At 41.6% G+C, this 27,449-nt stretch overlaps 1 protein-coding gene across 17 annotated transcripts in view; it reads left to right on the top strand.

The window, feature by feature from the left end:
* Pak3 (p21 (RAC1) activated kinase 3) overlaps positions 1-27,449 on the top strand; it is a 258,071-nt gene that overhangs the window by 132,351 nt on the left and 98,271 nt on the right. Inside the window, exons 1-3 of one of the 17 annotated variants that reach the window (XM_017601937.3) lie at positions 12,070-12,619; positions 13,708-13,818; positions 20,757-20,970. The exons of 6 other annotated variants lie outside the window; for them this stretch is intronic. The gene's annotated coding sequence lies outside the window, so the exon portion shown is untranslated. Of the gene's footprint in view, positions 1-12,069; positions 12,620-13,707; positions 13,819-20,756; positions 20,971-27,449 lie in introns of those variants that run through there. 10 more of the 17 variants (XM_063279847.1, XM_008773404.4, XM_006257333.5 and 7 more) reach the window with 10 other exon arrangements.

Consider the following 27,449-nt stretch of genomic DNA (forward strand, 5'->3'; position numbering starts at 1 on the left):
AGTAACTGACAAGCTCCAGTGTCAAACTTGTGGATGGCTTAGATGTGAACGACCTTGGGTTGATTAATGGACTCCTCCATTCCCTAGGGTATTCTGTAATTTCTTTGTCTGATTCATAAAATTTGAAACTATATCCTTTGATGAAGTCGTGTGTGTGTGTGTATGTGTGTGTGTGTGTGTGTGTGTGTGTGTGTGTGTGAGAGAGAGAGAGAGAGAGAGAGAGAGAGAGAGAGAGAGATGTTTTATATTTTGTTTTGTGCTTTCTTGATACCTTTTGGTACAATAAATTGTTTGAAAAATAAATGCTTCTTGTTTTTTGTGAGTTTTGCAAAGGACCTAGAAAGTAGTTGACCAAGTTCGTTTCTCTGGGTTGGTCAATATAGAAATAGCATTTACCGAAAATGGGCCAGGGAGAGATTCTCCAAAGAAGAAAATGTATTTTATTTTCAGTATGAGCAGGTCACCCAAAAGTGTTATCTTTAAGTGCTGAATTTTTCTTGGATGCTATTTTGAAAACAGTCGGACTTCAAGGAATTAGAAAAGGGACCACAGGGAAGGGAAGCATAACTATTTTTCATAATTAAAGGGAAATATTATCAAATACCCTTACATATATGTAAAAATGTAACAAAACTATTTATACAATTCATATGCAGTAATAGTAATCAAGAAACTTTGATTATTTTAAATGACAATGCTCTTTTGAAAAGTAAAGCACTATATCATACCTTATCAAAGTCTCCAGGCTGGAAAACAGTTTTTCATTTCAGTCAGTCTGTTTTAATCAGATACCCAAGGATTGAGCTAAAATTGCTATGAGATTATTCCCTGTCCCCACTGTCTCCTCCAGCCTTCTAAATGGGAAGGTATCAAAATTCAAGGCAGCAAAAACAGATGCTCTGAAATAAAGACTAGCCTAGACTACTAATATGGTAAAATTGGAATTGACTAAAAACTGAGGGTCCTAAGCTCCGTGAGGCACCTTAACATTTATGTTTAATTAAAAACTTTAGCTTTGTTTTTCAGCCTGTTGGAGTTATTAAAAAAAAAGCACCCTTTTTGCACTCGTATAAATACAGAAGCCTGACTTTGAAAGGTGTTGTAAGTTACTGAGTATGCTGTCTGTGGTGTGCCTGGAAACCAACGTTTTAGAGAGGGCAGAACCCTTTTCTTTGGTTGGTGTTTTAATACTTAGGACTGGAATTCACTAAGTAGCCCAGGATGGCCTCAAACCTCCCATCATTCTGCCTCCACCTCCTAAGTGCTGATGTCAGCCACAGTAGAGACACAGATGCACACTGTTGCCTCCAGCAGCCCGAGGAGTCCCCTTAATCATTTAAATGTGACTAGAGCCTTGGCTTCAGCAAAGAAAAGAACTTTAGGTTAAGCCAGTGTGAATCAAACGAAGTTTAATAGAAGCCTCCACAAAGAAAAGCATAGATCTTAAGAATGAAGAATGAAGTTTAAGAGATGTGGATAGGCAAAATAGGCCACACCCAAGGCTGCGTAAATGTAATTTTGTTAGGAATTTTGCCCAGGAACTACCTGTGATCTCATTTAAATTCTTTAGTAATCATTTTTAGTAAGTAATGACTTGAAAAACTACCCAAATCCTCTATGTAACTATTGTAAAGAGGATGAAATATGAATACTTTGAGAGAGAGAGAGAGAGAGAGAGAGAGAGAGAGAGAGACTTATCTATTGCAGTCTTATAGTAAATGCTAATTGGGTGGGAATTCTGGTTTCTCCTCTGGTGAGGGGCTTCACCCTGACTCTGGAATGAGGAAGTCTTCCTTCCCATGTTTTGTATTTTTTCCTTCTGATTTTCTGTTCTGCCTAACTAGATTTATGAGCTAGTGCCACCGCACCCATCTTCAATTGCATCATTTGCCACCTTATTCTCTAAACAATCTTTCCGTGTTCTCCCCCAATGCCTGCAGTTACAGCTCCATTTTAATATGCACAGTTCATTCTTGGATCCAAGTATCACTTTCCATTCCAGGAAGATCCTCTGCAAACAAGCGAATACCAGAAGTCAAGAAATGAAAGCTCTAAGACAGTCCTGGAAAAATGTCAATCAGGTTGCCTCCTTCCCAGACCCAGGAGAGGGTAGTGATTCATTGGGGCTTTTGGTATCTCAAAGATGTCCCTGAAAAGAAGAACAGAGCGCTGGAAGGAAAGGGCATGTTATTGTTAATATGACTAATCTCAATTTTTTTTAGGTATTAAGTCTACTGGGTCAGTTTCATAAAGAGTAGAAAGTCTGATGATGTTAGTTTGGGGGGTCGGGTGCAAAGAAGTGGGGAAAGAGGGAGAAAGAAAGAGACAGCTTTCTAAAATGTAGAATGTACTCAAGTAATTTTTTAAATGTGTCTGGATAGTTTACATTTTACTAAAACAATTCTAAGAAGAGAAAGGGTGAACATTTTGTTTATATTTGAGATTGTCATTTAATTACAATGTTCCCTTTTCTTTCCTCCCTACAAATCCTCCCACACACCCCTCTCAGCTTTCCTTCAAATGTGGTCTCTCTTTTTTGCCAATTGCTATTGCACATCTACATGTATTTGTCTATGCATACACATTCCCAAATATAGCCTGTCGAGTCCATGTAACATTTTCTTGTATTTATGTTTTCAGGGCTGACCATTTGACACTGGACAAACTGATTGGTGTGCTCTACCTTAGGGAGGGCCACTTTTCCTGCTCCCAGCAGTCTTCATTTGTCTATAGTTCTTTGTGTAGGGCTAAGGCCTTAGTCACTTCAGCATGTTTTTACTGTCATCCTCGTTCAGAAAGGACAAAATGTGAAAGCTATGTCGAGTATAGAATGGCATACTTTCAGAAGAGCCCCACCCCTTGAGGCAAATTTAAATACAGCAAGGAATGGGAATGACTGATAAACCCTGGGTGCACCTCCTCTTAATATATTTCTGGTAAGGGCTGGATCATTTTGGGTGAGAACAGGGAGAATGGTGCTCTGTTTCTCTGCCTTTCTCCTAAGAACTGAATTGGCCGTGTGTGCTTTCAATTGGACAAAGCTGCTTTCTAGCCTTACAAGGGTGGTGAAAATTAAAAAGGGTCAAAGACAATCCTAAGATTAGTGGGAAAGTATACCCTTTCTACCCCCTGCCATCCACCAATCCCATTTACAAAGACGCCCCATGTCTTTCAAAAGAGACCCGCAAATTGCCATGGAAATCTGCCCCAACAGGCTGTGCTCCAGTCAGAGGAAGAGCCTTTGTTCAAAGGGGTGTGGAGGGGCGCTGCACCATAGTGAACACCGTTAAGCCTCACTAATTCCCTGAAAAGGGGAAAGGCCAATCTTGATTTGTAAGAAGCTTGAATTTGAAAATATGCTGAAAGAAATGCCATGTTATTATTTCTAAAAACCTGCAGTCAAACTGCTGGGTGCAGTCTGTGCGTTGAGCTGCTGAGGCTCTTAAGGCCCAGAACAAACAGATAAGGGCTGTAATTAGCATATTGGTCATTTGAATGCAAAGTGCACTTAGAGTGGCGCTTAAAAACCGTATGTTAGCTACTCCCCTAGCAGGCTGACGCTTTCCAATGTATATAATATTAATTTGCTTAGCAACATGCCCTATTTCCTTTTTTGGCAGTAAACTTTATCCTAGCAAGTCAGAATCCGGTAAATTTCACATATTGGCAGCAGGAATGGTTTCAAAACTCGCTACAAACATATTTGAAATTTCTACATAATCTTTAAAAGTCACCAGTGGCTTACTCTTTATTATTTACTAATTAGAGAGTGTGTGCTCTTGGATGATTAAAAGAGGTGGGAAATGCAAAGTGTTTGACTGTCCCTCCGCCACCAGCCATCTTAGCAAATGAACACTGGAGAAAGAAATTGGCTGTAAGTTCCTGCTTTGTAGCAAAATATGGATTGATTGTGAGGTACGACAGGTGCTTAATTATACAGAACACCACCACATTGACATCACCATCCATTAAACACATCTGTGATGGTCAGCCAATGCTGCCTTTGTATTATTAACTTTGTTTTAGAATTCACATTTGAGGCCACTTAATTTGAAGTGGCACTGAGTTATGTGTGGGAAGAGGGAAAAGAAAGAGGAATACAACTCTGATTTTGTTCAATGTCACCATCACATTGCTAACGACACGGAGGAAAAGTATACTATTAGTTTTAAAGTTCTATTACTCCAGCAAGCTATCTGGTTGACTCAATAAGGAAAAAGCCTTGAAAGCTCAGAGAGAAAGGAATTTAAATGCCTGCCTCATGAGAAAAGTCCCCCATTCTACTTCGTGGCCTTGTAAAAGTCAGACACACTGAAAGAGAGATAGGGAGAGATTACCCATGAACCTCTTAGAGGAAAGATCAATCATCCTTAAGCAATGAAATCCCTAATGTAATGGTTCCCAAATTTTGCTGCACATTAGAATCTGAGAAGATTAGAACCTGAGGGGATTTTGAAAAGCTTGGATGCTCAGATATATGTCATCAAATTAAATCACAATGTTTAGCAATAGGGCCTAGGCAACAGCATTTTACAAAGGTAATTTCTCCTGCGCAGGGAGGTTGAGAACCAAAACTGTAACACTGTTATTTCCTTATGAGCATTTAAGTTAATCTTCCCAACTACTCTAAGAAGGAGGATTATATTCCACAGATGAGAAAAAGTTGAAAGGGACCAAAAATATTGTCCAGGTTCTTGAACTATAATGCAGTAAAACTGGAATTTGAATGTAGCAATTTAATTACAAGAGTCTATGCCGAAATTTTATACAACAGTACTCCCCAGATTTTTGTCCCCATATGCAGCACTAAGAGAATCCCATGTCAATGTGCTGAGAATTTATTAGGCATCTGCTATATAAATCATGCGGTTTTAGTCACACTGTGTGCTTCTAGGTAAAGTCAAGGAGATAAGGTTAACTTCTGATAAGTGTGATAAGTCTAGTTTTTGTCATTTCACTTGCTTTGTTGAAAATTTAATAGCCCAATAATATCAGAAACAAGTCTATAGTCTTACAAGATCAGGTTTCTTGTGTGACTTAGCCATAGAGCATCCTTGGTCATAAATCGCAATAGCAAAATGAGTCTGGGATCATTGGTAAGAAGGTGGTATTACCTAAGGGAGGAGGGGGAACCCTGTGACGTTTCACAAGTGCTGTGTAGCCTTGGGGAAAACAGTGTTTTCATTAAAGTTACATCTGGCTTTATTTATCAATAGTCCCACTCAGAATAATGACAAAACTAGTTATTCTTAAAACATGCTAATTTCTATCCTTTCAATCCCAGGCAGATTTAAACTCAGGTTTTTGCCCTTTTCAAATTAGGTGGGTCTGAAAAATACATTGACATTCATATAACCCATGAATAGATTAATTGATTTCCAGATGAGCTAATAAAATATTTCACATAGGAGGACATGTCAACAATGATGAATTCTGAATAAGATTGGTGTTTGAGTTATTAATGTTAGACCAATATCATTTTCTACATTTTAAATATTTTGTAAATTAAAATATCAGAGACATTTTGTCAAGGATACATAGGGGCGCTGGCGTATTTTTGTTAATTCCCTTGATCCCAACACTATTTCAAATACTTAATCAATTAAAATGTTTGCTAGGAGGAGAGTTTTGATAACACCCTTTGGAGCTCAGGATGAAGCTCAGATGCTAGTGTGATTATCTGTTAGACACAGAGCTCTGGGTTCTGTTCCCAGCATTACATACAACAGGAATCCTACCACCAGTGAAGTTAAGTCAAGAGAATAAAAAAATCCAAGGATATTCTTAATTGCGTACAGAGCTTGAGACCAGCATGGGTCACATGAGACCCTGTGTAAATAAATGAAAGCACTTTCCCGAGGTATAGTTCTTCCACAAATAGTCTGAAAGTGCTTATACCAGCGTTCTTTTATATAGGTACCTAGATTTATCTCTTGCATAGATTAATATTGTCAGTATGCAGTGACCAGCAAGTACAAATCTCTAAAGTCTTATAGGTATGGGAACCACTTCTTCATCATAAATGACTGATATATCATTAAAAAAAATGCAGCCGATCTTCCCTTTCTAAATTATCTGAAGTCCAAACATAACACAGGGTAGGGGCTTGTGATCAGGAAAAGGAAGGTAGCAGGCAAAAAGGAACGTGCACACCAAGAGCAATCCTGAACTTCCTTTGCATCTGATTTTGGTGACCAGTTTTGGCCATGTCCTTCCATTTTGGACCCTGAACCATGTCCATGTTGGTCATGCACCTTTGAAAACAATGTGCCTATCACTAATGAACTTGACATTCTGCTCACTTCTCCTGACTTTCTTTGACTTTAGTGGAAACTTTCAGAAGTGTTCCCCTCTTCATCACTATTTCTCAGGACTCTGATTTACAATCAACCTGTGGATTCAGGAGGGACCTGGTCATGGTAGGTGAGGAACTGCTGGAAAATGCACTACCTTCAGGAGTTGGGTGGCGTATGTTGTCGGAAAGGGGGTCAACGATTTGCCTACTGATGAGCCTTCTCCTTCATCTCTGGAGAGAAATGTCCCACTGCTCATCATTTCACATAATTGGGTGTGGGGATAGGGGCACTTCTGTTCCTGATAACCTTATTATGTGTTTATCAGGAGCAGACACTGCCCAGGTTGTCACGACAACCAGCAATGATTCAAAGCTTCCCTGAAAGGTCTGTATCTCTGGCAAATAATCAGCCTTTAGCTCTCAGCAGATGCTGAACTGAGCAGCCAATCACAGGTGAGTGGAGAAAATATGACATCATAGTCCAGCTGGTCCAAAAACATTTTTTTTTTGGTTTTCTATTTTTTTCATTGATTCTTTGTCCCCTAGATGATCTCTCTCTCCCTCTCTCTCTCTCTCTCTCTCTCTCTCTCTCTCTCTCTCTCTCTCTTCTTCCTCCCCTCCCCTCCCCCTCCCTCTTTCTTCTCTGTCTCTCCCCCCACCAGGGGAGCATGTAAACAAGCACACAACACATACACCACAAATCCCTCACAAACAACAACAACAACAACAAAATCCAAGTTTTCTGAATTAAAACTTTGCAGATTAACTTGGATTCTCCAAGTGCAGTGATTGGGAAAGGAATGCCTAATTCTCTTGGGAGAAACATCAAAGATTGGCTCAATTAAATAATGTGGTTTGATATGTATGACCATAGTGGAGGCAGGAGTAATTAACACCAAATTAGAAGAGAGAAACTGCCCACTTCTCTTATTAATTCACTCCAAGCCACCTGGATTTAATTGTCTTCTACTTTTCCGTCACCGACTCCCTCATGAAATGAAGGAGGGCAGAGGCAGTGGACTTCTGAATCCTCTCAGGTTCTGCAAGACAGGCCTCTACTGTGGCCTAATTATGGCCAAAGGTTAGGCCAGACGCTCTGTTCCCAGATGCACATTTAGGAATCACGTGTATGTGTGGCCTCATCAAATTGATTAAGGATGTGTGCATTTCTTCAATCTATCAGGTGTGCTTTTTTTTGTTCTTAGCCATTTACATCTGCACAACGATCTTGGCAGAGGCAACATGAGTTTTACAGAGAAGAAAACTAATACTTGGGGAAATCAGACTCTTGTTCAAGGGTTTGTCCAGTTCTAGGGTCCTGGGTCACAACTCTGGTTTCAAGAAGATGGTGAGTTCTTAACCACATGATTCTATCTGCCCCACTGTCTCTATTCTTTGGAGACACTTTTGTGGCATATCTGAATTCCCTGTATTTATTTCATATGCAACCCACAAAAGTGCTTGCTTCAGGAGAGCTTCAGATGCTAATATAGTGGGCAGAGAGGGGGGCAAGCAGAAAGAGGATCAGTTACAGTGAGTGCAAGATATAGTAGTGCCTAGAAACTGAGTGGAGATGGACTAGACACTTTTCTCCTATTTCATGCCTAGACACCAGTTGCTGAGAAAATTGGGGTAGGGGGTTAGTTTATAAAAGTGCACCCTGCACCCGGGGGCTGAAGATTAAGAGCACCTAGGACCTTTCAGAGGACCTGGGTTTGATTCCCAGCACCTAAGTGGCAGCTTACAACTGTCTGCAGCACCAGTTCTAGGGGACATGAATCCTTCTTCTGGTTACCATGGTCACTAAGCATGAAAGTGGTACACAGATATACACACAGGCAAAACACCCATACAACTAAAAATAAATAATAAAAATTATAAGTGCATCTGTTCTGGAAAACAATGTGAAGACCAAGAGCTACAAACTCTTAGCATCAGCTACTAGGAACAGTTTTTGGCCATGGAACTTAAGGTAGGAGTGTAAAGAAAGCCAAGACATGCTGGCCACTTCTGCCTGTAGATTACCTATTATTATTTTCCTGCGTTCAGTCTCTGTTCAGGAATGTTCTAAGTTCCTCATATCTCTGACTGCCCTACTTGAACCACTGCTTGGCCTTCAGATAGCTTTCAGGATAGTTAAGGTGCTGATTGGTTTTGTTTCAAGCACTCTCATGAATTATATTTTCGATTCTAATTCTGATTTTACAAGCAACATACAGTATATAGTTATTATTTAAATTCATTCAAACAAAGCTAGTCAGGCTAACACGGGCTTATCATCCCATTACTTTGAAAGTAGAGGCAGAGGATCAGGAGCTCAAACTCATCTTCAGCTACGTGGTGAGGTTGGAGCTACTCTTAGCTTTTTAGAGCCCGACTTAAGCGAAAATGAAAATGAAGTGCATTCAAACTTTACAGATGCTTGGTTTCTTTTTATACAGTCACATCAATAAAACAATTGTAACGTGTAAATGGATTGACTACACCAACCTTTTTAACTTAACTCAGTCCACTGCAAAGAGTGGATTACTTCTCCTTGGGATTGAGTGGCTAACCAGCTGCTGCTGCCGACCATTCCAGGAGAATACTTGGAGGTCATAATTTATACCATTTATTCCCACGATCACAAGCCTTCTTCTGAGTTTGCCAAGTTTGCCACATGTAATTTCAGTGTAAACACACACACACACACACACACACACACACACACACACACACCACACATACACACACACACACACTTTTTTAACAAACATAAAATTAATAGCATACATATTGTCTTGCAGTTTCTTTCTTCATCTAAAAATGTGTCAAGGTGTGGTCTTATTTTAGCATATGGGAATCCACGTGATCATTTTTATCTGAGGAATATTTAAGCTATTTTATATGATATTTATGCTCTTACATTATATTAAACAATGAATATTCTTGAGCATATATCTTGGTATGCTGTCATGAAGCTATCTATAAACATTTTTCTTGACTTAGAATTGCTAAAGTCACATGTACACTTTTTTTTTCTTTTCTTTTTCTTTTTTTTTTTTTTTTTTCGGAGCTGGGGACCGAACCCAGGGCATTGCGCTTGCTAGGCAAGCGCTCTACCACTGAGCTAAATCCCCAACCCCACATGTACACTTTTTAATTTGATAAGTCTTACTCACTTGTCAGTCCCATCAATGGTATATGAGAGTGTGCAATGTTTCCGTTTTTTGGGATTTGACTGGAATGAAAACACTAACTTTAGTTTACTTACATTATAAAAGCCCTGCTTTGTATATCTCTCTTCTCTTGTACATCATAGGCTTGTAAATCATAAACATGGTTTGGTTGTTAGAAACCCACACAGAAACACAAACTTAAAACGGAAAATTTGAGTGACATTAGTCTTTGCTGATGGCACATCACTTTGAGTAACACAATGTCCAAAAATATTAGTTGTACCATCAAAACTAAGTGACTATCTCCATTTGTATATAAAAGAAGCACTCAATGTTTCCACCCCCCAAACATACTCTTAAATTGCCTTTTAGTATGATAGAAAGGACCTAGAAGATAGAGAAGGAAGCCAAGAATCTAGAGAGCATTTGTGAGGATCTGAAAAAAATGTATGACCATTTATTTCTATGACGCAAGCAATATGCTGGTGACTTCAAAGCCCTGGAATTCTATTGCCCATTCTATGAAATTCAGATCATAATGCATGCTGAGGTAAACTGTTGTGGGTATTGTGGGAATTTAGTGACAAGAAGAAGGCAAAGAAGGTTTGCAATCTGAAAAATATAATAGACATCCCAAGTGGTTATTAAAGTTGTATCCTTAAACCAAGGCAACACCTAAATAAGAAGAAGATAGTGGGAGTTAGGAAGACTAAAATTACACAGAGACGAAACATTAAGGTTATACAGTTCAGAGCCTTTTCCTCTTGCTCTATATTTTGGAGAACAAACTGCATTGGTAAAACTCTAACATTTGATATTAAGAATAACATAGGTTATCATGTTTTTACATGAGGACCCATGTCTTTCTGGGCTTACAGCCTTGTTTGAATGACGTTACCATGCTTCCATTTGTTAAGTACCTAATAGGATTTTGCCCCTCCCCACACTTAGTTTCTATAACCACTGGGGACAGAAGAAATACACACATGAAATGTTTAAATAACCATGTGAAGTGACTGCATAAATAGCTCCGAGTTATAGCTGAGGTATGTGTGAGGATTAGAGTGAAATCAAATACCTTTTAATTACAATTTAAATCAATACCTCAGAAACCGTAGTTGAATCACTACCAGGAAAATCCTGTTATGCTTCCTTATTTTTTTAAGTATTTTAGTTGGAAAGAACCTGACATAAATGTGATTTACAAATAAGATGTTTTTCCATTAAGTAAATGACATTTAGATCAGTATTTTTTAGATTATTTCCAGCATTATGTATAAAAAAATCAATGGGATGTAGCTACTGTTTTAACCCCAAAGTTAATTAAAAAGATATCTATAATGTCACTGTAAGCAGAATCATTCTGATTTCAGCCAATTAATCAAGAATGGGAGAGGGAGTCTATATTTCATTAGAAGGTAACCACCACGATGTGTTTTAAAGGCTATAAAGCCAGTGCATATTTTCATAATTAATTTTCACTTTAGCATATTAGAAAAATCCATGAACTTTGTACTTAGATTTAAATATAAATGCCAGTTCTACTTCTTCATACAATACTTATGTATGCATATATATGTATTTTTTTATTGAAGGAAAATGTTGCAAAGTCATCCTTAAGAACGGTTTGGATCATGTCGCTTATTGAGTCTCCGTCGTCCTTTTCCTTATTTTTTCGGAGGTTGATCATTGTTCTCTTTCAGTTCCCGATGTTATTCAAAATGAATTAATTCTCACCCCACCCCCACTTTCCCAGCTATCTGAGTGATTATCTCTGGTGAATCCAGAGATCATTTGTGTGGCTCTTCCTCATAGGATCTGAAAACAGATGAAATTCAGTTTGGGTGTTAAAATGCATTGTGTGACAATTGTGAAGAAATGAATGTTGGTTCTTAGGGAGTGTTGAGGAAATCAAGTCAAAGAGGTGTCGGAAAGAATCATTATTCATTTCGGCCATTCACTTTTGCACGGATACATTTATCTTAATTTTCAAAAAGTTTAAAAGTAGAGGACAAAATAGCCCATAATCCCAGTACTTTAATCTAACCATTACAATGTTATGCTCCTTCCCTTCTGTGTTGGGAGGCACATTTTACATCATTATAGTTCGAACTTACATACTATTGTGCAGCCTTTTGTCTCACTGCAGACACTTGACATAATTTGTATGATCTGCCAAAAGTCTAGGAAGTATGGATTTGGGAGCAAGAGGTGATGATTTTCAAAAGTAGATTTTTAAATGGCTTAGGACACCTATAAAAATTTGAAGCTTCTTGTAAAGGCAGGAGAAATCAGTAAAGGTTTTAGGGAAAAAATGACAAGGGGACTCGTGTGAAATCAATGCACTCAATTGGAAGAATAATTACTCTTTTTGCATAATGCCACCTGTTTTGAAATGTATGTTTCATGTGCAGAAGACTATTTTTCCTGCTTAAATTGCTGCCTTTCTTAATTCCACCGCCAGGTCCCTGCTCCCCCCACCCCCTTACTTGTCCATGTAACCTGCTAGGCTGACAGGTGGTGTCCCAAATCCAAATTTCCTCAAGAAAGCCTGCTCCCGTAGATGGATTCCCTAGCCTGAAAAAATGCATCTCAAAGCGTGGTGTTCGTAAGGGTGGCAAACCAGAAAGATGCATGAAATGTTCCCTTTCCACTCCTGTCTGGTGTCTTTCTCTATGGCTCCACCTTCCTCTTTAGACAATCCCGACAGTGTAGAAGTTTCCATCTCCCTTCCCTCTCCTCTCTCTACCCCCCTTCACTTTCTCCCCCCTCCTAGGGCGCTTCCTGCCTGGAAACAAAAGATTGGTCCCCAGTAGCCCACTCAGGGCGATTTTACTTTTATGCTCACCATCTGATTGGCCTAGGTACGGTGCAGAGCCCAGGTGACGTCATAGCATAGAAGAGCTAGGGAGCGGTTGCTGAGCAGAGGGGCTCTACAGCAGGCAGGCAGCTGTGGCCGCAAACTGTCTGGGGTCTTACACTGGGGGCTGCAGCTTTTCCTCTCTGGGAGTAAGTGCACTGGGCGAAAGAAGAGCCGTGGGGGGTGGGGGAGCGGGCTGGGCCCGGGGCTGCGCCTGCAGCCGCTGGGCTGCAGCTCCCCAGCCCAACTGCCAGCGTGCTCCGAGGTACTGGAAAGGTCTTGGCAGGGTGGCTGGACCCTTGGCAGGTAAATCCCGCGACTTCTGTACCATATCGGGCTAGCTCGGGTGAGGGGAGGCTGCCGGGCAGATATTCTTTCTTGTGTCCCCCTCCTGCTCTTGCTGTGCCCCAGCTTTGACTCTCCTACGTGGCTCCATTGCCCAAGCCCTGGGACCCAGCGCATAGTGTTTGATGGGGTTTGCTCAGGCAGATGAGTGGGTGTGTCCGGGTTGGTCCTGAAGGACCTGGGCATCTTCCCTTGGCCAAGCCCAGGGTTAGCTTAGTGGGGTTTGGACCTCCTGGGGCAAAATCGCCCTGAATGCTGTCAGACTGTAAGTCTCCTACCATCTTCGCGTGCGTCCCCCACCCCACCCCCCAGCCACACTGTTGACAGCAGTCCTCCAGAGAAGGGGAGGGGGTGTGGCCGCACTGTGGCCAAGTCTGCATCAGAACAACCAGACTGAAACAGAAAAGTGCCAAATTTCTTAAAAAGGAGCTTTCTTTCTTTAAAAAAATTTTGTCCCCCTCCCCTTTTCACTTGGGGAATTTTATCCTTCCTTCCCCTTTTTCCTCTTCTTTTTCTTCTGTGGGGACTGAATGGATTCAATATGGTATTTAGAAAAGCCTGGCACCCCCCTCCGTTGGCTCCTGTCTTTGTCTGGGGAGTGGGGGTCATTGGGCTTGCTGCTTCCTCCCTCCACTCCTCTGTAGCTCCCAGAAGAGACACTGCCCTCAGTTTGTGACCTGGCATGATGACTGGCATACTTCTGAGTGAACCGAACATTTTAGATTCAGGCTCTGGCAGGCTTTCCTTCCCTAGGGTAGAGTGAGGGTGTTGGGGGTGTAGATGCTTCTTCTAAGGAGGGAACTAGAGGCTCCATTGGGTTTGGTTTTTGCTTGTTTGCTTGTTTGTTTGTTTGGTCCCACCTTCCAGAATCCAATTCCAGATTCTAGCCTTGGGGTTTCTGGGCTGTGTGGGCTGCAGAGGGAAGGGTGAGTGCCTTGTCTTTGGTAAGCATGATGGGGGTGGTTGCAGTGCTATTTTCAAAAAAGTGGCTTTCACCAGGGAAGCCCTTAGCCATGTTAGTTTTGCTTCCCTCCCTAATGGTTTTGCAGACTCAAATCCAGGCCAACTGTATGGCTGTCTGAGGTGTTGGAACAGAAGGAGGTCCATTCCTGTTGGTGACAGCACTGTGGCCCTGTTCTAGGATGAGCCAGGTATAAAAGGTCAGTGTGGTTTTCACTGGGCCATGTGTAAAATTATAATTGGTCAGGATGTGTGATTTGGCACTTGAGCTTCCAATCACGGGCACTTTTGAGTAAAGGGGCTCACTGTGGTAATGGACACAAATGGATGATTAATAGGCTGGAATCTGGGAGGAGAGCCAAATGGTCCTCTTTTTCTGGATACGAATGTCATACTCTGTGTCCACCCAAGATACAACATGAAAAGAGTCAGGAAGGTATGCAGGGTTAATGCTGGGTGTTGGTAATTCCGAATCCAGAGAGACCTCAGGATGTCATGAGGCCGGTTCTTTAAAGCACCCCACAGACTAGTAGACATTGTGATGAGAGTGCAAGCAACGGGCCACAAGACCCCATGAGCATACGAGTGCTGGTCATTCCTACGGGTTGTGGGGTTTTTTCTCCCTGTTCATGGTGGAAGCGGTATACAGGGCAGACAAGTTTGCTGAGGGTTTGGAAGAGACTGGGTAGTACATTTATTTGATAGATGAGGAAAGTAGAAAATGTCTATAAAGCTGGCAGGGGCTGCTATTAAAGATTCTGCTATTATAAAGTCAAGAGTAAGCACAAGGTCAAAGAGGATGACTAATCCAAAGGAAATCAGATCTAGAAACCAGACTGAATAGGTAGAAGCTAATGGAGTTGGTAGGAGCTGTAGTGGGAGAAAAAAAAAAAAAGCCAGCATCTTGCCAGGAGCTCGACAGTCCTATTTTCTCTGGTGAATTGGTAATGGAAAAGTTTTGGTAGTCAAGTCAGAAATGGCTTAGTCAAGGATTATAGGGGCTGTTTTAGCCTTTTAGGAAATCAATACCATTCCCAGCTGTGTAACCCATTTTCAGGAACCAGGAACTTTAGTCAAAGGAATGAGGAGAAACTTGCTGAGGAGCAATCTCTCTCTCTCTCTCTCTCTCTCTCTCTCTCTCTCTCTCTCTCTCTCTCACACACACACACACACACACACACACACACAAAGAGAGAGAGAGAGAGAGAGAGAGAGAGAGAGAGAGAGAGAGAGAACTAATGCTTTCATTTTGGATGAGAGGGCAGGGGATGAAGGATAGAAAGGAGAACAGGGGAGCTATGATCTGACACAGGAGTCGGACTGTTTCCCATGAGGGAGTTAGGGCCAGTTTTGGGATAAAAAGAAAGAAAGAAAGAAAAGAAAGAGGAGAGAGGAGAGAAGAGAGAAAGGAAGAGAGGGAGGGTGGGAGAGAGCACAAGTTTTCTCAGGACTCCCTGGGATCTTCTGTCCACCAAGGACATCAGAAAACCTTCACCCTGGAGGGTAAGTGCAGCTTTCCAGGCATCTGGGGCCTAGTTTGAGCTTTAGCCAAGCCCCCACCCCCACCCCGCACCTACATCCACATCCACACCTGTCAAGAGTTAGGTGGTTGGTTCCCTTGGCAGGGGCCAGGTAGAATTCCAGGCCAAATCCACATTAATAGGTTTGCCAGCAGGGGGCGGTAGAGTAACCGTAGCGACGTTGAGGACCCAAGTCCTCCATTTCAGGTGTGAAGCCCGAGCCTCGGATCAACTAACAGCCATACATTTACAATCTGATTTAGCAGTGCCAGAGAACTAACTGAACCTCCAGGTCATTGTGTTTCCATTTCTTCCCAGAAATGTGGTGCTTCCTGCCGCGCTCTGCAGCGAAGGAAGGCACATGCTTTTACTTGTGATTACTTGAGTCACTAATACACACAGCCTAACCGGGAGTTTAATTGGAAATGTTAATCAATGCAATAGATCCGTGTCTGTTTTGCACATTCGGTCAATTATCTGCACGTTGGGACAATCTGTCCTGCACCCAGGGGATGCAACCAGGGGGTAAAACGGTACAGCTACAGCTGGGACTGGGGGTGGGGAGCAAATTGGGGAAGTGGACCCTGAAGACTGAGAAGAAACGAATGACTTACTGGTGGAGAGGAGTCATCTCAAATGTATTTTCACAGAGAGGTTGGATCATGAGGCGGATGGTTCAGAAGCTCACAGAGCTGAGGAGACAAGGTTTTCTGTGGGGTTAAAAAGGGTTGGATAAAGAGAAAGGATTTGGGGGAGAGAGAAAGCTAGGATAGCCTGGAAACACAGAAATCAGATGTTCTTGGCAGAATGCACAGGGTCCTCGGTCCTCTTTCCTTGACCTTCAAATGATGGAAGATAGTTCGGGTGTTCTCCATTCTGGCGAGAACATTTTAGGACACAGCTCCTTTTAGACTTAATAGTTAAGACAGCAGCTAAGGTACAGACCTCCTGCGACAAAAGAAATAGCCCTTAATATCACTTTTTGTATGCTCTTCAGTTTAGGGAACACCAATACAAAACAGGTATCCACACATTTCATCTTTTAACTGCAAGACTTCACTTTCATTTCCTGTGAATGGGGAACATGTGGAAAAGGAGAAGCCCAATTCTGTATTTGCTGGGCAACCTATAACTAAGCCCCCAGAAAAGCTCTGTATGTTACTTTTTATAGACCGATCATAGAGTGGCACTGATCTGCACTACTGTTTTAACTCCTTAACACAGTCTCAAAACAGGAGGAGTTTGGAATGAAGATAAAGAAAAAGGGGGCTTCCTGGGGGAGTCCTTTTCTTTCATCTCTATCTGAGCCTTGAGCTTCTGAGCCTGAGTCTTCGGAATTCTGCACTCTAAACAGACCACTATCTCCGACAGTTAGCACAATATCGCCCCCTAGTGACCACACTGGAGACATTTTTTCTCAGCTCTTGATTGCTATCCCATGATCTCCATCCAGGGTGCCAGTACTCTGACACAGCTCTTACTCCTGGCAAGAAAAGGCACATTCCTTCTCTCAAGACTGAAGGAGTAAGTCAGGGATGTGCAGTCTCTTTAGAGCGCTGTTCTCCAGTATGAGCAGGTTTAAAGAGAAGGGTTCCTCTCTCTTCTCCCTTGTGGTTTCTTGTACTTTTAGTCCTCAAACAGGAATTCTGGCAAAAAACTAAGATGCGTCAAGGAAAGAGAAGTTAGATGTGTTTAAGATGTGTGCATCCATACCTCCCAGCTTCAAACAAGAGGTCTGAGCTACAGGCAGGAAGCAAGGCAGCAGAATTGAACAGTATAATGAAGCCATGCACACTCACCACTGTATACACACATACAACATAGCATAGACTATATATGCTGCGCACTACAAATTAAACACATGGCATATACACATGCATGTACAATACATGGTAGAGATCCAAACACACATGTCACGTTGCAGAAATACAGTGCATACTTACAAGATACGCAGAATTGTACATATAATACAATACAGGTTCAGGATAAGCACAACATAGTATAGGTATGACTCATCATATACACAGACATTTAACAGTGCAAATAATAGCACAAATATACATGACCCAGCTTTTGCTAATATATAAAATAAGCTACACTCAATATATACTCCCAGTAAGCAAGGGGTGTATAAACATGGTGATCTGCCCATTGCTTCTGCACTGGTTCAAGCTACACAAACTACCATGAAGTTATCACTGATGCTACAAATAGGGATATTTGGGAAAAGTGAGATATACTCAAGGAAAACATAGAAAGATGGAGATTTTTGGTTATTACAGGCTGTTGTACCCACCCTCTTCCCAGTGTCCCTAGCACTTCTTTCTCTTCCTCCACAATCAGTTGCTGCTTCCCCAGTAATTGGCTTCAACATCAGGAATGGGGCCACATCTGACCATCCTCATGTCTTGTCACTTGTGGCAGTTCTGATAGTTCTCACCTCCCTACCTCACCTCACCTTCTTGCTGAGTGAGCTCCTGCAGAGATGGGAGGAGGTGACTCATTGCTCAGTGATGCAGTGGGAGGGATCTGGAAAGCCACTAGGGAAGCCTATGGGAAATACACAGGGATGCTAAAGATGCTAGGGGCAGTTGTGATCTAGGATGTGTGTACCAAGGGATGAGATAAACCCAGAGTCTGGCATTATCTTTGTATCTTAAGTAGTGAAATTGGAGATCATGGGTCTTTCCTTGGCTCCCCAAGACTTCAATTTTTCATTCACTTCAGATACCCTTCGATCTATTTCTTTGGGTTGTATTTTGTAGTCCTGTAATAACTGGGTGCTAGCCTGGGATATGCTCTATTTGAATTATCATGTATTTGCTGCTTTCCTTGCAGGGTAAATATGGTTGTGTTTTTATGGGTGGAATGTTGGGGAGAAGTAGGTAGGGTTTGTAGAGATCAGAGTTCTACAAAGGGGAAAATCAATTTTTCTTTGGGGAGGATCAAGAGATTGTGGGAAAAGCAGAAACTAGAGGGGTTAAAAAGACCCTGTCTTTGGCAGAAGCTTTAGCTGCATAGTAAGACTGCCTAGTGTGCACTACACCATGGTTTTAGATTCCAGCTCCACCATGAGACAGGGGAGGTTCAAAGGGAAGGAGAAAGAGAGTCTATTTCCATCACAATTAGACATAGAAACCTCTGTGAGGCAAACAAGGTAAATCATCACAGAAATAACCACAAGTAGTGTGTATTTGGCAAAATTTGGTCACAAGCTGTAGAAAACATTTCTTTGATGATAGGCCAGAAGTTGCAATTACAGTCAGAGGTTTAGAACCTTCACAGCGGTGAGGCAATAGAAAACTCAGGGTTTCTATTATAGAAATATAGGCAATAGAAAACTCAGAGCCTGAGAGACTCTTTCTCCAGATACCTACCCAAAGAAAGTGGTTGGTGACTGAAGGAGTTGGAATGGGGGTGGAGACTCAGAATTGAAGGATGAAATAACTGAAGAGTAGTATAGGTTGCTAGACAGATGAGACATTCTCAGTGAGCTTTACCTGTATTGACAACTTATACACTAGACCATGCTATCTCTGGTAACTGCAAGTTTACCCTCAGTTCTGAAAGTTGTATACATTTTTCACATGCATCTTATTTGATTTAGCCCTTCTAATGTGTGTCCAAAAGAGACCAGGGAAGCAGATCTTTCATAGTTGATAAGAAGTAGGCCCTGCAAAGATTAAAACAGAGACTGAAGGAACACCCATTCAGAGCCTGCCCCACATGTGGCCCATACATATACAGCCACCCAATTAGACAAGATGGATGAAGCAAAGAAGTGCAGACCGACAGGAGCTGGATGTAGATCGCTCCTGAGAGACACAGCCAGAATACAGCAAATACAGAGGCGAATGCCAGCAGCAAACCACTGAACTGAGAATAGGACCCCCGTTGAAGGAATCAGAGAAAGAACTGGAAGAGCTTGAAGGGGCTCGAGACCCCATATGAACAACAATGCCAAGCAACCAGAGCTTCCAGGGACTGAGCCACTACCCAAAGACTATACATGGACTGACCCTGGACTCTGACCTCATAGGTAGCATTGAATATCCTAGTAAGAGCACCAGTGGAAGGGGAAGCCCTGGGTCCTGCTAAGACTGAACCCCCAGTGAATGAGATTGTTGGGGGGAGGGCGACAATGGGGGGAGGGTTGGGAGGGGAACACCCATAAGGAAGGGGGGGGGGAGGGGGATGTTTGCCCGGATACCGGGAAAAGGAATAACACTCGAAATGTATATAAGAAATACTCAAGTTAATAAAAAAAAAAAGAAAGAAAGAAGTGGGCCCTGAGTGGTAAGGTGGCAAGCATCGATTATTAATCTGTTCTCTCATCTCCTAATTCCTAGCTCAGTACTCTTTCCAAAATCCTACATAGTAATATGCTTTTATATTTTACATTAACTTTCTGATTCTTTTTAAATGATTTTCTGAAATACCCCACTTCTCCCTCCCCTCCCTCCCCCTCTCCCCTCCCCTCCCTCCCTCTCTCCCTACCCCACTGTGTATTTAACATATATGGGGGTAGGATGAGGGAGTAGTGGCAGCTGTAGAAAGGGTTGGGTATCTCCCACAATGCTTTCCTCAGCAGACTGCTCCGAGAAAGAGCAGCTGAGTCCTTACATCTTGTGGTAGCTGGTGTGCAAAGCACTGAGTCAGTCAGAGCTGAAGGAAGCCTAGCCCCAACTCACGGGCAGCATTCACCTCTGCTGAGATCCTGCAATGGTGGCTGTGTGAGGTGAGCAATGGATTTCAGGGCGTGGAGATAGGGGCATTTGAAATCCAAATAAATCTTGCCTACTTATCTGAGCTCAGGCCCCACAGTTAGGCCTCACAGTTGTGACCCCACTTTCTGGGGTGTTCAGTTTGTTATACTTCTCCTTTGTCTCTTGGCTCCTCCATATCGGAATGACAGCCTTGACCTACATTTTGAGGTGAGGAGGAGAAGCAACATAACAGTCATTGCCAAGTCCTTTGCAAATGTCAAGCCCCATCTAAGAGCATCAGTGTAACACAGAAAATGCTTCCTATCAAGCTGTCATTTCTTTTTCTCCTTTCTTGAGAGCTAAGTGGCATTTTGCAGCCACATGTCCTAAATCCTCCAATCAAGTCCTGCCAATTCCACTACCCCATAATCTTAACTTGGTCTTCATAGTCAAATATATTCCCAACCCAATCTTCCTTGCTTCTGGGACTAAAAATTGGCGGAACTCTCCCTCTACCTTCTCACCTAACCAGGCAGCAAAGGCAGACGCCCTCCCCTAGCTTTCTAGCATAGGTCTGTAGCATGCTTTGCTTTCCTCTCATCATAAACCATTCCTTAAAGAGTTCCTGGATTATTTCTCCGAGCAGGGAAACTAGATTACCAAGGGCAGGTCTTTAGTCTTACAGGTCTCTACTGTCCCTTACAAGCAGCTTTGCCCATGGGACCAGGCTCTCTTCCTCTGAGCATGCCTGTTATCTGCCCTTCTCTCTGTCTGTCCCCAAGCAGTCACAGTAGCTTCTTCTGGTGCCTTCTCCACCTGCCCTTCTATACTGTACCCTGCCACCTAGATGGCTATTTAAGATTTGGTGTTCCTGAGTCTCTCTGCCTGTTCCAATGTGTGTCTCTTTGTCAGCTGCTTAGGCATCTATCCTGTTGCCCAAGTCAACATTCCCATCCCCAAAGAATTTCAAGTAGACAAACCAGCAAAGAATATGCAAGCCATTTCTCTTTGACTCTGAGCACACCTTGGGCCAAGAAGATGGTAGAACTGCATATCAGCAGCAGGAGTTTGTGTGATGCATCCTCATGAAAGGGAAGCACCTAAGTTTCAGCCATTGGAATTGAAGGTATGAAATCACAGCCTTGCCGATGCAGATGCATTCAACTTTCTAGAAATGGTCTGATCCAGGATCCTCTATAAACTTTGACCGACAGAAGGTAACTAGAACCTGTGATAATGAGACATGCGCCTGGGGATCTCTCATGGGTTTTCTATAAAACAGCTACAATAAGAATTTTTATCTGTTATCAACTGTTGCCAACACTGAGCTAGACATTTTGCAAAGGAGGTTTTTTCCTCAACTATTTCATACTTCTCTTTCTGAATCTAGAAGCAATTTTTTTTGTCATTTCCATGATAGAAGTTGAGAGGGGCTCAGTAACTGTAGAACTGGAACACTTCTGTCTGGGGAGGAAAATCATTTGTGGAGAGGTTCCTAGCCTTCAATGCTATTCAGTACTCACCTAGTCACATCCCTCCCCAGATTCGCCCTCGCTTATCATTTTTACCCCTCTCTCACATATAATTTAAAAACCTGCTACATACAGCTGAATAGATATATTCATGATTCATATTTTCATTATGATACACATATACCTTACCCCCACTTGAATGTTCTCACCTATTCATGACTATGTATTCCTCCTTAATATTTTCACACTTTTATATTTACTTATATTATACAGGTAAGTAATATGATAATATATACCCTTACTTATTAACACACCTATATAAATCAAACACTCTGTGCCCAGACATACCCTACCTTTCCGCTTGCCTAACTCAGACTTCTTTTCATGGTTACAGTCATATACAACACATCCGTTTGATATACTCTGGCATGTTTGTACTAATATGATCATTTTACTCACAGTCACACACAACTGAGGGACACACAGGTGTACACACATCCTCATCCTATTTATATATAAAGACGGTAGCAATATAGACAGCATCTCACCCACTCATCCTTGTATACTTTTGAACTATTCTACTCTCCTGCACTATCCTGTTGACGGGTCTGCCTTCACTCGCATGCACAGCACTGAGACCATCTTCCTTCCCTCATCATATTCCCAGAGACTTACACGCAGACATGGAGGCAGAAATTTTGAACCATAATCACACTCAAGAACTTTCTTTTCACACTGGCATCTAATCATCACGTTCAATACTATGCCTTCAGACCCACAACCTGAAATATAGTTACACATACATTTATTTCCATAAATACAACCATTTTTTACCTGCAGTCATCATTCCTCTATTTACACAATCACGTATGTACAGATATACAATGTACCCAGAGATTCACATGGGCATATACACATTCTCATTCTTATTCATACAAAAATTCATAAATACAGCTACGCTTAATGCATAGCCATGATTTGCACTCATACGTTTTCAAATATGCATTCTCAGTTTCAGAACTACACATATCAAATTACACATTCCCACTCATTCTTATGAACACATAATAACTCTCCTGTACATTCTTAAATGGACACCTCTTACATAACAATCCCTATTCATACCATTGCACATTTTCACACAAACACCATTATACTCACCACATACTAGTACTTGTACACATTTCCACTCTCCTAGGCTCATATGTGTATACCCTTACATTGTTACATATATCATACAGGGGTACATATGCATGTGACATGTGCAATGTTCATAGTCACCAATATGCATTTTACCGGTCTGTACCATAATGCATACATAATTTATATTGCAATAGTCAGCTCACATAGATACATACATGTAATCATACAGGTGGTCTCTTACATACATGTCAGCTATTGATATTTACTCACCTGACCACATTCTCACTAACACTATTTGATAGATATGCTTACTACTCATTTTGACCCACATGCCCGAGCAGTCACATACCCTCCTGTAAATGTCTCCACACTTTCAGCTTCTTCCATGGGTACACTGACAATATGCATCTTCACATTGTCGCTGACCTACATTCCCTCTCCACTAGAAGCACGGTAACTCCCATCTATCCACATTGATTCACAAGTACTGATAGCGACCCACCCTCACATTCAACTTCAGACATATTGTTCTGAAAGTCTTATGTGCGTTCGCAGACTGACATTTTTGTCATTACACACTTTCTCAATGGTGTTTAGTCTAAGGGAACATTAACCAATCCCACGTTAACAGTGGTGAGCTTTGCATGGTATAATTATTTGTAGAAAATCATGACTTAACTTGTTGTCTCTTTTCCTCAGAGAGAGTAAAGGAAAAATCTATTTCCTTAATGCTGTGCTGTGAATAATAGCACGTTTATGGTTTTATGTTTACCATATAAAATTGCTGTTAGTTATACACATGGAAAGGTCAGATCTGTTGCACTTAGGAACCTCACATCTACCCACATATATTAATATTCTGTTAACCTGGAGCGCATCATTCTACAGGAGGATAGAAGGCAATTCTCCCTCTGAGAAACCTGTATCCACACTCAGGTGTATTGGTACCCTGTGCTACCCTCTTTCAATTAACCCCCATGCTTAGAGTATATGCTAAAAATACATTTTAATGCCAACCTCTGCTTTATTAAAGAGGAAGAAAGGGAAAGAGAAGGTTAATGTGATAGTTGAATGATAAAATACATTTCTACTGTGACTGTGCCCACACATATGTCGACCCCACTGAAATTTCAACAGCTGTTACTAACGAGTCCCCAGAGGAGGTTTCTCTGTGGGCGTAGGTAAAGATAAGCTGATGGAAGTTCCTTACACTCCAGACAGATTGCAGATCTTCTTATAAGACAGTCGAAAGAAACACAGACCCAGGAGTGAGCTAGAGAACATGAACTTGGATCTAGAGATTTGCAAACATGAGAACACCCCTCAATAATCTTGTTTGTGCATGGTTTCCTCCACTGGAGACTTTCTGGGCACAAGTGAGTGTGGAATCATGTCTATACCATCACTTGATATGTTGTGGAGCACAAGTGTGTTGTTGTAAAAATATAATAAATAAAATAAGTATTGTTGTCTTTTACCTCGCTTGGTCCGGCACCACGGTGCCCCAAGATATCTGCTAGGTATCTTGGCGGAAACACATCCCAACACTGAGGCGTCCCAGTGTCTCTTGCCGCCGCACACTTTCCTACACTCAAACTCTCACATAAAAGAACACACACACACGATAACCTTTGACCCAATTGGTAAGATATAATTGCCCACTTAAACATACAAACCCCGGTACCATCCATCCCTTGAGATCATTAATAACAACCTGTAGATACACAGAGCGGAATCTTTACGTCAGCCTCCATTGTCCTGCTTCTCCCTCTCTCCCCGTCCTGTCTCTTCCTTTCTGTTCTAGTCTCCTCCTCTTCCTTCAAACTTCTCTCCCGCCCATCCTTCCTTCTCCTCCAATGACAGGCCTCCTTCTATCCTGTACCTGCCCCTCACCTGTACTTTACAAATTCAATGGGGAGAAGGTCCTGGTGGAGTCACCTGATTCCTGAGTACTGACTAGGCAGCTGTCCTTGGGGCAGTGGAATTAGCATCAAAATACAGATAACTCCAGGGCAAACCACAACTCAAGTGAGTGTGAAATAATGTCCTCGTGGCCTGTCTTCTTTCAGGAGCACCATTCAAGCCCCTGACTCCACCCTTAAGTTGAAAATCTCTTAAACAGCAGTAAGTCCATTATAGTACCTTAAAAAATTTCTACTGGCAGAAGGCTAGGCCTAGAAGAACTACTTCTGTGACCCAACTAAGGAACTAAAAGGAAAAGGTGGGCAGTGGCATGTTATCAGTAAAGATCCAGTCTCTCCCTCTTCCTCATCTTAGAGTTCTAATGGCTTTCTAGAGCAGAGGATCCTTCTATAGGCTCTACACAGTGTCAGAGCCACAGATTCAAATGGATGAAAGACACGTGTCTGTATCTTTGAGTTACTTTTTTTCATTTGTGCATGAAACAGTCATAAAAGGCAACAATCTTGAAGCTTGGTGTCAGAAGTATCTTTATTGTGTTATCCAGTAGTCTTCAGATTGTAAAGGACTTAAAGGCCCAGAAATGGTTTAAGGAAGCCACTTGCCAAAATAAACTTTCTCATAGACATCTTGCTCAACACTGGGCTTGCCATCTTTCCAGACGATTGTGTAATAGAGTTCTCTGTCACTGGGCATAAGGTAGAGAAAGAGCTACAAACCTTAATGAGATCATTGTACTTAAGATTAAGTTGCCGCCTCCTTTTTGGAGGCAGCATCTGAGAAACAGCCTGGAAATTTTACATCTGATAGTTCATTGTTGATACCTGAAACTCACCATAGGCAATTTGTACAGTGTATGGGAAGAACTGAAGTTTTAAGCCTGGATGGGCATCAATTTAACAGCAATTGCTTAGTAATATCGACTCTCCAGAACTTATGTGTTACTTTATACCTTTGGAAATCCTCATAATCTTTTTTTTATAATGAAAAAGCCATTAGGAGGATAAACGTAGGAGTGAGTAAGACCAGCATTTGAATCCTTGTTTAGCTACTTTCTAACCGTGTACACTAATTTGAGTACTAATCCCTCCTAATAGTCAGTGTCTTTATCTGTAAAATGGATTTCTCATGAGGATAAAATGTGATACTTTAAGAAAACAGTGTCTGCCAATAGTAAACATACAAATGATAGATCCTATTATTATCTTTTCATTGCCTTTGAAAGGCGCCATCAAAGGGAGAAAGGGAGAGAACTCCCAGACAGCAGAGAAATGGTGTGGAGCCAAAGCCTTTGCAGCCAAAGCCTGAGGGTCACTGGGCTTACTTGACTCCATTTGAATCTTGTATTTTACCTTAGCCACAAGCCACGCTGTCAGTGTTATGCCTACTCAAGGAGACAATTGAAAAACATGACTACCCATTAGTTTCCTCATCCCTGCTGCACCATGGCATGTGGAGCTTGCCATCTCATCAGTGTTTCTTGTTCATGTGCATGTGACATAATGATATAAGTGCTTCTTAGCAATCTGCCAAGCCTTCGATGATGGTACCTTTATTTGCTTTTGAAAGTAAAGGTGGAGGGAACTCCTAATATTGGTACTGCCAACAATCAGCACCCTCCTGCCCCCTTTAATATTGAATGTCTCCTTTGTGGATAGAGCATTTACTCTTTTCCAAGGTTTGGTCTCAAATACCACAGTGGAAGCACAGTTCACTTACTTTGAAACTGTAAGGACATTCATGAGCAAGCAGAGTGATTGCTGAGACTAACTGAGCCTTTGAAACTTTGTGTGGCTGAAGAGGTATATATAAGAACATAGGGACTTGAAAAATAGCTTGGTGGAATTTATGGCTACAGTGGAGCCAAGCACAGAGTACTACCAATGGTGTAGACTAAGGGGCTCTAGGTCAGAACAAATATTTGCGTTTTTCACATGTAAAAGTCTTATGGTGCTACAGTTCCCAAATGGGAACTACTTGCATAGAAATTATTCCTTCCCATGGAAAGAATACCTAAAGGTGAGCAATGGGTTATCTATTATCTGGAACAGACTGTGTATATTACACAATGCCCAGCATAATACAAGACTGCAACCAATGATATCATTTTAGTATTCTTCAGAACAGGACAGAGTATTAATAGCTACAATGGTAACAGCTACAACCAAGAAGAATGCTTCTTGATGTGTAATCTGTGGTGTCTCCCATGTTGTTCCAGTAACAACAGACTGTAGGGTGTTAGAATTCTCAAAATATATCTAAGTGCACCCACAGACTTGTAGTAGCAGTTGGAGATTTTGTTTCTAATGTGAAAATAGCAAGAAAGCAAGCTGGGTTGACTTTGCAGAAAGGCTAGAGGATAGAAAGGAATGTTTCTGAACTATCTGTAACTTTGCATCATGATCAATACACCCAGCTTGAAGCATTCTCATCTTGATTTCTTTGACCTCATACAATTCACCTCTCTGACCTTTCTCTATGATTCCTGGCTCCTCTCCTTGTTCTAGATCTGCAACGTTGGTGTTCCCCAGAGGTCTTCTATTTTCTATTACTCCATGCTCTTTCTGGGTGGTTTCTTCATACTGATGGTTTCCAGGTTAAAATCTTGAGCTCATATGTCCAGCTTTTCTTGTAATAATTCCACAAGCCAAGCCAATGTGACATTTTTCTTCTTGTTCACATGTTATCTCTACTGAGAAGACCTGCAACCAAAGATATATATATATATATTTTTTTCTACCACGTATGAGCTGCAGTCCTTACGGTTTTTGCTTCCACTTTATCTTCTGATTTCAAGAGCAAGATGCTTTAATGTTTAAACATTTGTCTTGCTTCCCCAGACATTTCTAGATTCACTCTTACTGAGATTCCAGTGTGTCCCTCTTTGGTCTTCTATCATTGTGCATTTGAGGTTGTTTGTAACGTGTTTCGTCTTTCTAGAATTATCTTTCTCAGAAGAGTATGCATATCATTTTAGATGCATTTAAAGACTCAGTCAAACAGATGTCCTACTGGCCAAAAGCCTGAGGATAATTTCTTATTCTTAAGAGTACACTTACTTCTGATAGCC

Source organism: Rattus norvegicus, chromosome X, assembly GCF_036323735.1.
Source record: "Rattus norvegicus strain BN/NHsdMcwi chromosome X, GRCr8, whole genome shotgun sequence".
Classification (NCBI taxonomy): Eukaryota; Metazoa; Chordata; class Mammalia; order Rodentia; family Muridae; genus Rattus; species Rattus norvegicus.